Source organism: Wyeomyia smithii, chromosome 2 (genome assembly GCF_029784165.1).
Source record: "Wyeomyia smithii strain HCP4-BCI-WySm-NY-G18 chromosome 2, ASM2978416v1, whole genome shotgun sequence".
NCBI lineage: Eukaryota > Metazoa > Arthropoda > Insecta > Diptera > Culicidae > Wyeomyia > Wyeomyia smithii.
In genome coordinates this window covers 230,950,696-230,963,190 of record NC_073695.1, presented here as the reverse complement: position 1 = coordinate 230,963,190, position 12,495 = coordinate 230,950,696, and the positions used below count along the sequence as shown (strand labels likewise).

The following is a 12,495-nucleotide window of genomic DNA, read 5'->3' as shown; positions in this document are numbered from 1 at the left end:
GCAATCACTGTCTAATTCAAATGACACAGAACAGGACACGCGTAACGTAATATAGCAGAATATCAATTACACTGTGCTACAGCGATTTAGAACTTCTAATGGGACCTAGTAAGTATTTGAAATTATGGCTTACAACGCACTCTTTGCTAGTTGCAAGCATTACATCTCGATGGACCAACACGGCTTCTATTCAAATCGTTCTACAACTACCAATCTCGTGCAATTTACTACTACACGCATACAGAACATGACTGAAGGTGCCCAAATCGACGTAGTTTATCCAGATTTAAAAGTTGCGTTCGATCGCGTTGACCATGGTATCCTGCTTGCAAAGTTAGAGAAATTAGAAGTTGCTTCTGCTTTCGTACAATGGCTAAGGTCCTATTTGGTAAATCGAACGCTGTACGTTAAAATCGGATCAAAACATTCTACACAATTTTCGAATCTATCGGGCGTTCCGCAGGGCATTAATTTAGGACCACTGCTCTTTGCACTGTTCATAAATGACGCATCCTTATTACTGCCAGAGCCAAGCCGAATGTTTTTGCGGATTATACGAAGTATCGCAGACTGTCACGAACTACAGCGGCTTATCAACATTTTTTATATTACTAACAATTAGTATCCAGAAATGTTGCGTAATCTCTTTCCATAGAAAAAATGAATGATTGGGTGTTATCTTAGACGCATCGCTATCATTCAGGGCGCACTACAACGAGATTATTGCAAAGGCGAATCGACAACTTGGATTTATCTTTAATATAGCATCGGAGTTCCACGATCCGCTGTGCCTTCGATCACTGTACATCTCCCTGGTCCGTTTTGTTCTTGAAACGAATTCCGTCGTGTGGTGTCATTTCAACGCAAATTGGATAACAAAAATTGAAGCCATGCAACGGAAGTTTGTACGTTACGCCCTACGTTTTCTGCCATGGCAAGATCCGCAGTAGCTACCGGAGTATTCTGATCGTTGACGACTTTTAGGCATGGAAACACTGCATAAAAGACGTTTTGATGCACAGGCTACCTTCGTATTCAAAATTCTGGCTGGTGAGATGGACGCCCCAAGAATTTTACAGCGATTAGATTTATATGCTCCAGAACGTTCATTAAGACGAAGAAATTTTCATTCTCTGCCCCAGCGTAATGCATCTTATGGACAACATGATCCCATTCGCTTTATGTCAGCAAGCTTCAACACCGTTGGAGCCTCATTTGATCTTAACATGTCGGTAAATATGTTCAAGCAACTTCTCCGTAGTCGACAAGCATAAACATTCTCCAAAAGTGATCTTTATTACGTGTACATATTAGATTTAGTTTATCATTAAGATCACCTATGTGTCAGATGATGTGATATTACATAGGGGCCATCCACATACCACGTGGACAGATTTTTAACGATTTTGACCCCCCTCTCCCCCTCCGTAGACAACTGCCCATATAAATTCTGAAAAAATTGTATGGACCGTGGACATTACCAACTCCCCTAAAGCTGTCCACGTGGTATGTGAATGGCCCCATATACAAACAGTGTAGGTTGTAGGTCTTGTTAAGTGTATCATTTGCTCATACTAGAAATTTTCCAAACACCCCCAAAATCTGAAGTTATGGTCAAAATACGGTTTTTGTATCTCAGTGCATAGCACTTTGTTTAACTCAGTCATCTATAGACCGATTTTTAATATTTTAGCCGTTTTGGAAAGAAGATTAACAGAGCTTTAAAATATATACAAATATATACAGGTTTGTACTAATATGTTGACTTAGTTGAGTTTAAATCTAATTTTTTAGACTTTTTCTTGCAATTTTTCAATCAAACTTGAAATTTACCACCTATTTTTATGAGAAAGGTACTACAAATGCACTAAAATTTTGAAAGTATATTCAATGACAAATCAAACAAAAACGGTTTTGTGAAAATCGGTGAATATTTAACTGAGTTAAATATTTTTTATGAAAACCATAATTTTTGCTTCTATCGCACAGCTATTTCAGGGAGAAAAAATGCAAGAACTTCTCAAGTGACCTAGTGTAGGTCGTAGGTCTTGTTGTGTGTAATATTCGCTCATACTAGAATTTTTTCAAACACCACTAAAATTTGAAGTTGTAGCCAAAAAACAGTTTTTAATCTTCAGCGCATACGATTTTTTTACTCAGTCATTTCTTGACCGATTTTCAATATTTTAGCAGTTTTGGAAAGGGGATAAACTAATTTTTCAAATATTCACAGATTTGTACCAATGTCACCAAAACATATTGAGTTATTTTAGTTGAAATCTAAATTTTTAGACTTTTTCACGCATATGCAGCTCCTAAAAAAAGTTTAGTAATGTAATCGGGACTACGGAATAACGTGTGATAGTGGAAGTGAAGACTACACCGATCACGCAAAAGTTCTAGTGTGCGTAGCCAGATCATTTATGAGCTTTTTTAGAACATTTAATGATCTATCTTGGAACCAGTACAATAAATGTGCGTTGGGCATAACGCATTTGATGCTCTAGCGTATTTTGAATGTATTTGACAGCTCCGAACCACTTAGCTTAGAACGATTTCAACGATGTTGATATCGTCATAATGATTTGTAGTGGTATTGGTAACGTTTTTCAGGAGCCTGCTCTAGTTCATGCAGTGTATACAGCATTGGTTGTTGATGATTGAAGTACTTTTAAGTTTATTGAAATATCACCTGATCGATTGAATTTCAGGAACCAGATCATTAAAAAACAACATTGAAGCCATAATAATAAGAGAAGACATTGAATATGTTTAATTTTGCATTTAACTATGATGTTACTGTTAATTTGTTTGTCGACTGGTAGCGGTTAATTCTGTAGATTTATCGGCTTACTGTTCATGTTGGTATCGATGCAGATAAATTAAGTAAAAACATGTATAAACATCACGTAGAGAAAAATGAATAATCATCAGTTAATACAGTTAATCAGCGTATTACTTATTGAAAGTTAAGGACCAAAAAAAAAAAATGATAAAGTAATGGCAAAAAAACACTAATTTGTTTACATATCTTCTGCAAGTACGAATTTTTCCATCCAACATTCTTACTTTGCTCGATACAGATTTATCGGCCCGAGATACAGAGAAACAGATTTTGTCAAAAAAAAAAAAAAAAAATACAGGTATAAATGTGGCAACCAACACTCTAGAGAGAATGCATAGCAGAACGCCGCGCGGAGTACACTGCTGAGATCAATTCGATATAATTCGAAGAGCAAACGTGCGTGACGTACGGCTGGATTATTTTTTTTTTCGTGATGCATAGTAGACACCGTTGTCTACTTTCCTACTTGGGTATAATATGTCTCTCTCAAAGCACGTTCTGCAGTGATCTCTGTTGTGTTTGAGCGTATTGTCCTTTCGTGTGAAAAAGATCACATCAGTTTGCTATCTCTCTGGAGAAATATTTCAGCACGATTTGCTGCTCTCTTCAAGCAAGTGCGTCGCTTTGCTCAGTAGTGTGAGGCTCTGGTTGTAGTGGACGTGAATAACGGCGCAGGACGATTTGCCTTGCCGTGTAGTAATGATACACATTTGGATTTGAATCATGTCTATGTATTTTTCGTGCAGCTGATGCAGCTGATGCGTTATGCTTCCCACACATTTTTTGTGCGTTAATAACGCAGAAGTTGTGTGAACTGAGAGGACACAATGGCTGCGTAAGACTTGAACTTTTGCGTGTAGCCCACTCATTCCCATTTCCTAGACAAAAAGTGCCACCGTTCTCAAGAAACGCTCAAATTCTTGAAGAAACTCAACGGATTCCGGGCAGGACCTGTGCCGCGAGTCGATATGTCTCATGATAAAAATAGAGGAAGGATGAAGATCAAGACGGCTGAAGTTACGATTTCGTCAGCACAGCGGGTGAAGTAGACATACTGTCCCTCACAATAGGTGATGTTAAGGATCATACGGCTTAAGCACATCACATCAGCTGGGAAAGATGGCATCGCGGCAGAGCGGCAGAGCCGGTTATGTGGATGGGCGATCTACAATGGACCAAATTTCTACGCTTCGACAGATTCTCTAAAATTGTCGCAAATAATACATTGTAGGAACAACCTGAAATGTGAAGCAGGAAAGGTTGTATTGAATGCGAACACGTCGAAGACCAAGTAGCAATCGACAGAAATGGTGGATCAATTTGTGTACCTCGGATGAATAACGTCAGACAACAACTATAGCAGAGACCCATACATACTTTGTAACTGGAAGTCATGCATACTACGGACTCCACAAAACACCCCCGCAGTAAGTGCACCATGTACAAGACGCTTGTAAGACCGGTAGTCCTCTACGGGCACAAGTCGAGGACAATGTTTGAAGAGGACTTACAAGCACTGGATGTTTTCGATCGACGTGCGCTTAGAATCGTCTACGGCAGAGTATGTGAGAATGGCGTGAAAGGCCGACTGTGGAATCACGAGCTGGCCCAACTTTACAGTGAACCTATAATATAAAAATATAAAAACCCGCTTAAGTTGGAAGGTAGCAATTGGCGGAACATGTACGAACGCTTGACCACAATCCCGCAAAAAAAGCGTTCGTTTCGAATCTGGCAAAGAGGTGCGCAGAGAGTACTGTAGTTGTACAAAGTGGAGCAAAATCTTAGAAAAGTGGGAAGCACAATATTCTGGAGAATTGCTGATATGGACCGAGTGTGTTGATGTAACATTGTTACGCAGGTGAAATCCTGAGGGATATATCACCAGGTAAGTGGAAAGAGGTCTCTTAACTGTTATGGCAACCATACACATATGCAAATTTTATCAATACACGTACACTTGGCTCTTCCTAAGGCTGGGAATAATATACCAAATTCAAAGTCAAATCATTCAATTTGTGTAGAGCGCGAGTTTATCGCCATTGGCTTCACCGCGGTCGGTTTTCGCATATTCTGTTTTAGTTGTGAACCCATTTGTTTAGAGACATCAGCGTAGCTCTTCTGGACCAACAACTTTTTGTTTCGGACGCACAAGATGCCCGTGTATGTCTACTCGTGAAAGTGACGACACGATTTCAGTTGCCTTTTATAGGTAAAGTAAGCCTGCACTCAATGGACAGACCAGATACCGTGCGGGATACCTTTATAGTTACTCATGTCCTTCCGCGAATATCAGCTCTCGGATCGAAATCTCTACGTTATACCACTTCAGGAAATCTACACTATTTTCTTCGGTTATATTTTAGGGATTTATCGTCGTGCTCTTCGACCACTTTTTGGTAGGGAACCTGTATATTAGAGAAATGATAAGACACTCACCGTTAAGGCAACTGTCAACATTAAAACGGATGACGGCAATGCAAAATTATACAGCTCGCCCGTTTTGATGTTGACAGTTGCCTTAACGGTGAGTGTCTCGGCGTCTCTCTGGTGTATAGGCTGACTACTTTTTGGGCCAGGACGAGGACGCATGACTCATTCTGTGCCACTGTAGTTTTAGCATATCTTCTCTTTTCAGCCCTGGACGGCAGAACTCGTCGATGGCGTCAGTGGTAGAATTGAATAATCAATTCTAAAAGTATTCTCGCGCTTCATCGCGAATCACTTCTTACGCGACGCAGCCGGGTAAGACACGCTCAATAGCAAGCATGCTTGTCATTATCCTCAGTATGTGAAAGGAGAGGAGAAAAAAATTCACCACGCACTTCCCTTCCAGTATGTTCCTGCGTGTAGCAAACGCTTTCACCACACTGCTTCTTTCTTCACTCCAAAGCGTCTCAACCAGCTTACAGAGAGACAAACACACTTCCAGCTCACCCCACATCTGTTAGAAACGGGAGGGGTGAATCACTCTGGAAGGTGAAAAAAAAAACCTACCGGGCAAAAATGTAGTCCTCGTGTGGCTACACTGCGAAAACGAATTCCACCAGAGTAAATTCGACCGGCACGAGCGGCACGAGCAACGCAGTCTTTTTTTTTCTCCCAATCTCTTTTCCTCTTCTGCCATGCTCAAGAAACCAACTGTGAAACGCACCGCAGATAGCTCTGCAGTATAATTATTGTGCGTGTTGTCTACACGTGTGAGAAAGTACACCATAGTTCATTGTCTCGCAAGAGAGAGATTTCAGATTACACCGCAGTGCGTTCAGGTAGCTCAACAGATGCTCTTTAGTGTGACGACAGTTGTTTCCACAGTGCAAGATGTTCTCCTGCACTCTAGAGGTTTTCTGAGGAGAAAAGACAAGCATGATAGCAAGTACTAAATGCTACAAGCTGTACAGCCCTATGGTTGTATGAAATGGTGACGTGGGACTAAACACTGTAATTAGGGGATTTTTTGTTCCAAAATATACAGAATCCGCAGACAGAATCAATGTGTTTGCTCGGTGACTTACGTACTTTTATTTTCAGCCTTGGAAATTTATTCAACAACACGAAAAAATATCGTTTATATTTGGCGATATTATGCCTGTAGAATTTTTTGTGCATTTGACAAAGCACAAGCTTATCGTTCTTGTTGAAGAAGCACCAAGAATTTCTCGTAATGCGTCAAAGTCAGAATTAACTCTATATCCTCAAAAACCAATTCCAATAATACTTACGTTATCATAATTAATGGTTTTGTCTTATTTAATTTCGATTAAATCAAATTTATAATATGGATCTTACTTTCAAAATAATATGAGAGCCCTTACGAAAGTCCATTAATTGGCAAACATAAGAAGGTATGTTAAACAAAATTATCAAGAAGTTTCAGCAAAAAATCGTAGCAATCATCAATTCCATTTTTGTTTTTTACTTGACATTTTTTTATTCATTTGGCTTCAATTACAAGACAGCCATTATTATGGAAAAGCTTAAAATAATAAAAAACCATTTAACAATTTTGAAATGTAAGAAATAATTCGGAATGAATCTTAGTAAATGGACCAAAAATTCACAAGCATTCACCGGCTCTTACTCTTCTAATTCTTCTGTCACATATTTAGCACGTGTTACGGGAGTACGACTATCTGATAATAGGGCATTTGTACAGTGCATATGTATTAGTCATCTGTTGGGCAGGCAATAGTGACAGCTCCATATGATTAGCATGGACCGGCAAGAGCAATTCAATTAATTATTTTAGAATATTCAACACGAAAATCACGCAATGAAAACTTATCCACAAGCTAACATGTTTGCCTTTAACATAGAAAAATTGTTTTAAGTAATTAAATTCGGTATGCGGTAAACCTGGGAAATTTTCAAGTTGTGACCCAGGCTAACCGAAGTGGCGCGAATATTAAACAATACGTTTACCAAAAATTATTACATTTTCCGTTGTTGCAGAATATATTGCTATAAGAGACGTACCTTGTAAATTGTATGAAGGTTTTAAAAAGTTTAGATGAATTTGAAAAATGCTGGTTTATAAAAACGTTGTGTTCGTATTTTGTTTTGTTTTCTTTCGGATAAAATATTGATCAATATTGATTTTTTTACGCCCAAAAAGTAGTTAATCTTGGTAATTCGTAATTATTCTTATTAGTTTATAAAATCCAGAAATTAGACTAAAGACTGTTTTTCGCTAGACTCGGCCGATTCGTGATCGCCAAAAAGTGCATACGTTCTAGGGATTTTTTTTATAAAATGAAATAATAAAATGATAATTTTCACTAATTGTAGATATTCGAATTAATTTTTTTCGTATTTAAATGCGTATAAAAAGATAAAAATCCGTCGAGTAATTGATGATTAAATCTTGAATCGCCACAACGGAAACAAATGGTAAATCTGCAATGTGTGCCCAACAGATACTATGCATGTATGTGTAGCAAAAGTCCTATGGTCGTTTCAATCACATGTAATTTTTTTTCTGTCGAAAAATGCTCCCTTTCCATCTCAAGTCAAAACAGAAACACACACCGTCACATATGTTGCACATGTTACAAGTTTATTCAATCTCCAATTAATCCGGTGTGCGTGTATTAGTTCGCTCGTTGTATGTATACGGAGTAGAAAAAATATGACAAGAGCTGCCAAGCAGCATTTTTCCCCGTCACAGAGTATGCAAACGTTGATGATTTCAAAGACTTGAAATGCGTCTTGAAATGACATCTCGATCTGTAAACTGCGTTAGAAAAGAACAAAAACATTCGCTTTCTTGCAAGCTATCTAAAACACATACTCATTGGTTCATGGCAACTCATTTGGACCTGTTTGAAAATACAAAACTTGTGCCCATCCAGAATAATATTCACAACTTCGGCAACTCTGGTCAGACAGTATTACATATTTCCTTTTCAAGTAAACACTAGGGGGACGAAAAGAAGGTGTTTCTAATTAGACATTCGAGGTTGACGGTTGAGATTCTGATTATGTGTGGATGAAGGGGACAAAAATGAACCTGATCGTTGCATCAAATGCAGCGAGTGAAGTCTTGCTAACACATGCATTGCGGTGCTTGACTGTATGTTCTCCTGCAGAAACACATACAAGCGTGTGGCCGTCATAATTTTTGTTACTTTTTGGTTATTACTCTTTGTGTATAATGCGCAGCCATAAGACACAATAAATATTAAAAAATTGCCCTTAACAAATAAAATGTTCCCCGTTTGGGTTGGGTGTAGCATATTACAAAATTGTTCTACATTCTATCTATCCAACAAAATATTGGTTAATGATATCCTTCATGTGGTTATACTGTTATTACGGTTGAAATCTGACGCAACATTTGCCAGTTCCATTCTCAGTTTTACAGAATGCATCTCAGTATAGTAAACAAAGACGTAGTCCCACGTCAAAAAGTGGCTCTCTGATAGCGCACTCGATGAAAACGTCCACACGTCAGTTAAGAAAATATAATAAACATAGGTACTACTACTTCTGAGAATATGTTTGTAATGTTAATTGCTTGGGTTTAATTGCGATAGATGAACGTTCGCTTTTGCAACGAGAATATTTCACCTTTGAAGCAACTCAAATAAAACAAAATTTACCCAGAATATTTCTTCAGAATTTAAGTTCAATTATGATTCAAGATTGGAATTCTGACCATTTATTTATGAATTACTATATCCGTATCAAATTCCAACTGCACGAGCGCTGTGTTGAGTTTCCAAAGATAATGAAGTTTGATTACCCAGCACATGGCGAAAATCTTCAATTTTTAATCGTTTCGGGAATGTTTGCATGCATTTATTTCAACTTTTTCGTGACTCAGTTTCAAAAACTATTTATCTCGTTTTACTAATTAAAGTTTTGTAAATGAACAATTTGGATTTTGCCATGAGTATTCCACAACTAATCGAGTGCTCAGAGTTCAAAAATCTGAAGATTATTCCTCCATTACGCGAGGCAAACAAAGCTTATCAATTATTTAAAAACTTACGTTTATGAATTTCAACTTTGAAATCAAAAGTATCACAAAATGTGAATTACACACTTTTTGTATTAAAGGTAGATTGCCATTCTAATTTTGATCAATTGGAATGTTTTAAATAAATTGGTTTGCTCAAGATTTTTTTATAACATTCTATTTTTCAATATTGTTTTTTTTTTTCGAACATTCCTATATTTAAAGCTGTTACGCCATCGATTTGTTATATTTTCGTAAATAATAACTATCAAGGTCTTGCAAATAAACGTGACACGGATCCTCATCCGATCTTTTTACATTTCTCAGTTAAATGATATTTCTCAAAGTTTTGGCTATTCGAAAGGTAGACGAATTGATTTCACATATATGATTTTTGTAGCAGTTCTTTTACTTTACGTATACTCAGGAAAAAATTCGCTCAATATTTTTATTTTTGCTTCATAAATTTTCTGACATTATTTAGGTTGTTGATTGTTATATGTAACTTGATTCTGTGGAAACTGTTACTCCCAAGATCGATTTTTCAAGGCTATTCGATTAGCAACGATAATCGTTCGCACGTGAGTTGCAATTTACGTTCATTTCTTTTTCGTAATTCCGCTATTGGGCTACTAGCGGCCCAATACCATTATTGGACCCATATATCAACGTAATTTCCTGCGCAAATTTCAACGCCCCACCAATTATGACTGTTATTACAGCTCGATTGGCGAGATAACACCTGGTGGCAAGGCAGCACCGACTTCCGCTTTCATCGGTATAATTATTCAAGCAAACAAAGTGGAAATAATGGCTCGAGTAATATTTAACAATTTGTCCGCAGGGGGTGACCAACTCCCGAACCGGGTGTCCGTGCGTCGTTTGTTTTCACTACGCAGCTGCTGCTGCTGTCGATGTCCGGAGCGAACAAATATAATGATGTTGCCTTCAGCGAGCGGCCGGCTTCTGTTCTGTTCAGATCGAAATCATGGGCTTTTATTGTTACACAATCCATCATTAATGGGTGGCACGCGTCGAACGTTCAATTTCGCACCGCCAAGGGGTCGCCCGAATTGGAATTCAAAAGGCGTGCAAATTATAAATTCAAAGTTGTTGAGAACACAATTTCATAGGAAACTTTTCGAGGGGGCGTGAAAGGGGCAACCTTTCACCGCTTGAAACCCACGCGTGAATCCCCCGGGCTGGACAGCGGTGGAGGAAGTTTGGTTGTGTAGACAGGGTCGGACCCGAAGGAACGCCTCATGGGACAAATCCTCGCTGACCACATGGTGTCTGCCGTGCGTTCGTCCGTGCGATGACACGTCATCGGTGCCAGTCCGGTGTAGGGTTTTGTTCACACATTTATTGCCACGCAAGAAGGTAGGGCTTCGGTGCAGACAGTTTCCTCAATCGTTTACCCAGCAGCAGCAGCTAGACACACTCTCCAGTAAACGGAAGTTACGTTTGCTTCGGTAATTAAATTAATAATTATGATTGACTGTCGTTAGCAGCAGGCCGGACCACTCACGTTTCAAGGCACTGTACTTCAACTTGGCATCACGGGTTTTATGGGATTAAATCGAGAGAAGGCTTTGAATTTGTTATTAGCTCTTTATGCTCCATCAAACAGGCCAATTTTGCTTTTATAGATTATTAATTTGCCGTGTGGAATGAACAACTGTAAATTTACAGTTGCAATTAGATTTTCATTATTAACGGGAAATTTTGAAAAAAAATCTGTGATTTAAAATTTTAAATAAATTTTGTTTTTGTTTTGTTGGAAATAAGATTTTTACAAGTTTTTCGAGTTAAAGACTCATTCTTATATCAATACTTTCCAATCTCAGTTTAAACTTGCAACTATTGTAGAATAAGATGATTCGGGTACTTTTGGCTCGTTTTGAGTGAAGCACTCTTCGAAACTTTTCACAATGCTTACACATTCAATCAGTAGAATAAGCATAAACTTTTTCGGGATGATCACTTCATCTTATTCCGAAATCTTCGCTTCCAGCGTCTACCCAAATTACGACACGAGAACCTCACACAGGCCAGGTTCATCAATAATCAACCCCCGCGCAAGTTTCGATTGCATTTCACTTCGGTGCCGGAGGGAAAGATAAGCGTAAAACACTCATCACCGGGTCAACGAACGAACGAACGAATGAACGAAGGAACAAACGAGCGACCATTTGTTGATGGAAGATAAACAACCAAATTCAATTGGGGTGTTTTTTGCTTCGCAATCGTCGAAACGCTGCCCTCAGAGCCCAGGCGAACGCAAATGGGTCGTAATCAGGTTTACTTCAACCCCCGCGAAAGTGGGCAGAGGGCAAGCGGAAAGGTGCAAGATTAATGCATTCTGGAACAAAACGTAGACAAATTATTCATCCATAAGAGGGGGGCCCTTCCCGGATCGGGGGTCGCGCTGTTGTCTGATTGTCCGGATGCTTTATGGCTCCGTGCCGGCTGCGGTTTTCCCGGCCGATAGTGCTGCGGTGCGACATAATGAATATTCATTTAGGCATGGATAATTCACGTCATAATCTGAGGCAGCATTTATGCTCTTAATTATTACCATTAAGCATGCATTCTGCAGTGTGTGAGTGCCGCGTGACAATTTACGACGGCCAGCCGATATGAGCGGAACGCAAACGATGGTGGTTTGTGGTGCCCGGCAGGCGAGGGGAGGTCGACTTTGCGTTTGAAGCACTCTGGAGACTGTTTAGAGACTTATTAGCTTAATTAGAAGAAATAGAGTCGTCGCTACTCTGCCCGCATCAGCATCCAACTGGTGATTTGAATTTTAAATTGCTTGTTTTTGAGAGCAGCCACACTTGATTCAGGCATATTCAGGAAATTGGCATAATTTAAAAAGCTTGTCGTATCACTCGGAAAGATCACTTAAAGTAACATTTCATTTTATGAAATTACAACTCCACCGTTTTTCAAGGGCAGTTGTGAGTTTCATTAACAGGCAGTTCAATTTCATCATCAGTAATCTTTTCCCAGAACTACGCAAGAAGACCTATCATCCACAGACTTTATTCCGAGAGTCATCATTCCACAACTTGTGTACACAGAAGGCGACTCCAACTTTCATCTCGTCCTCAATTAGTGCGACCTTCCCCCTCCCCCCCTCTTCCGAAAGTTCCGGCCACTTTGCGCTTCGCCTTCTGCCATTGTCACA

At 39.0% G+C, this 12,495-nt stretch overlaps 1 protein-coding gene across 1 annotated transcript in view; it reads right to left on the bottom strand.

The window, feature by feature from the left end:
* Window positions 1-12,495, bottom strand: part of LOC129722543 (neural cell adhesion molecule 2-like) — a 355,465-nt gene that overhangs the window by 103,800 nt on the left and 239,170 nt on the right. The gene's annotated exons all lie outside the window — the stretch shown is intronic.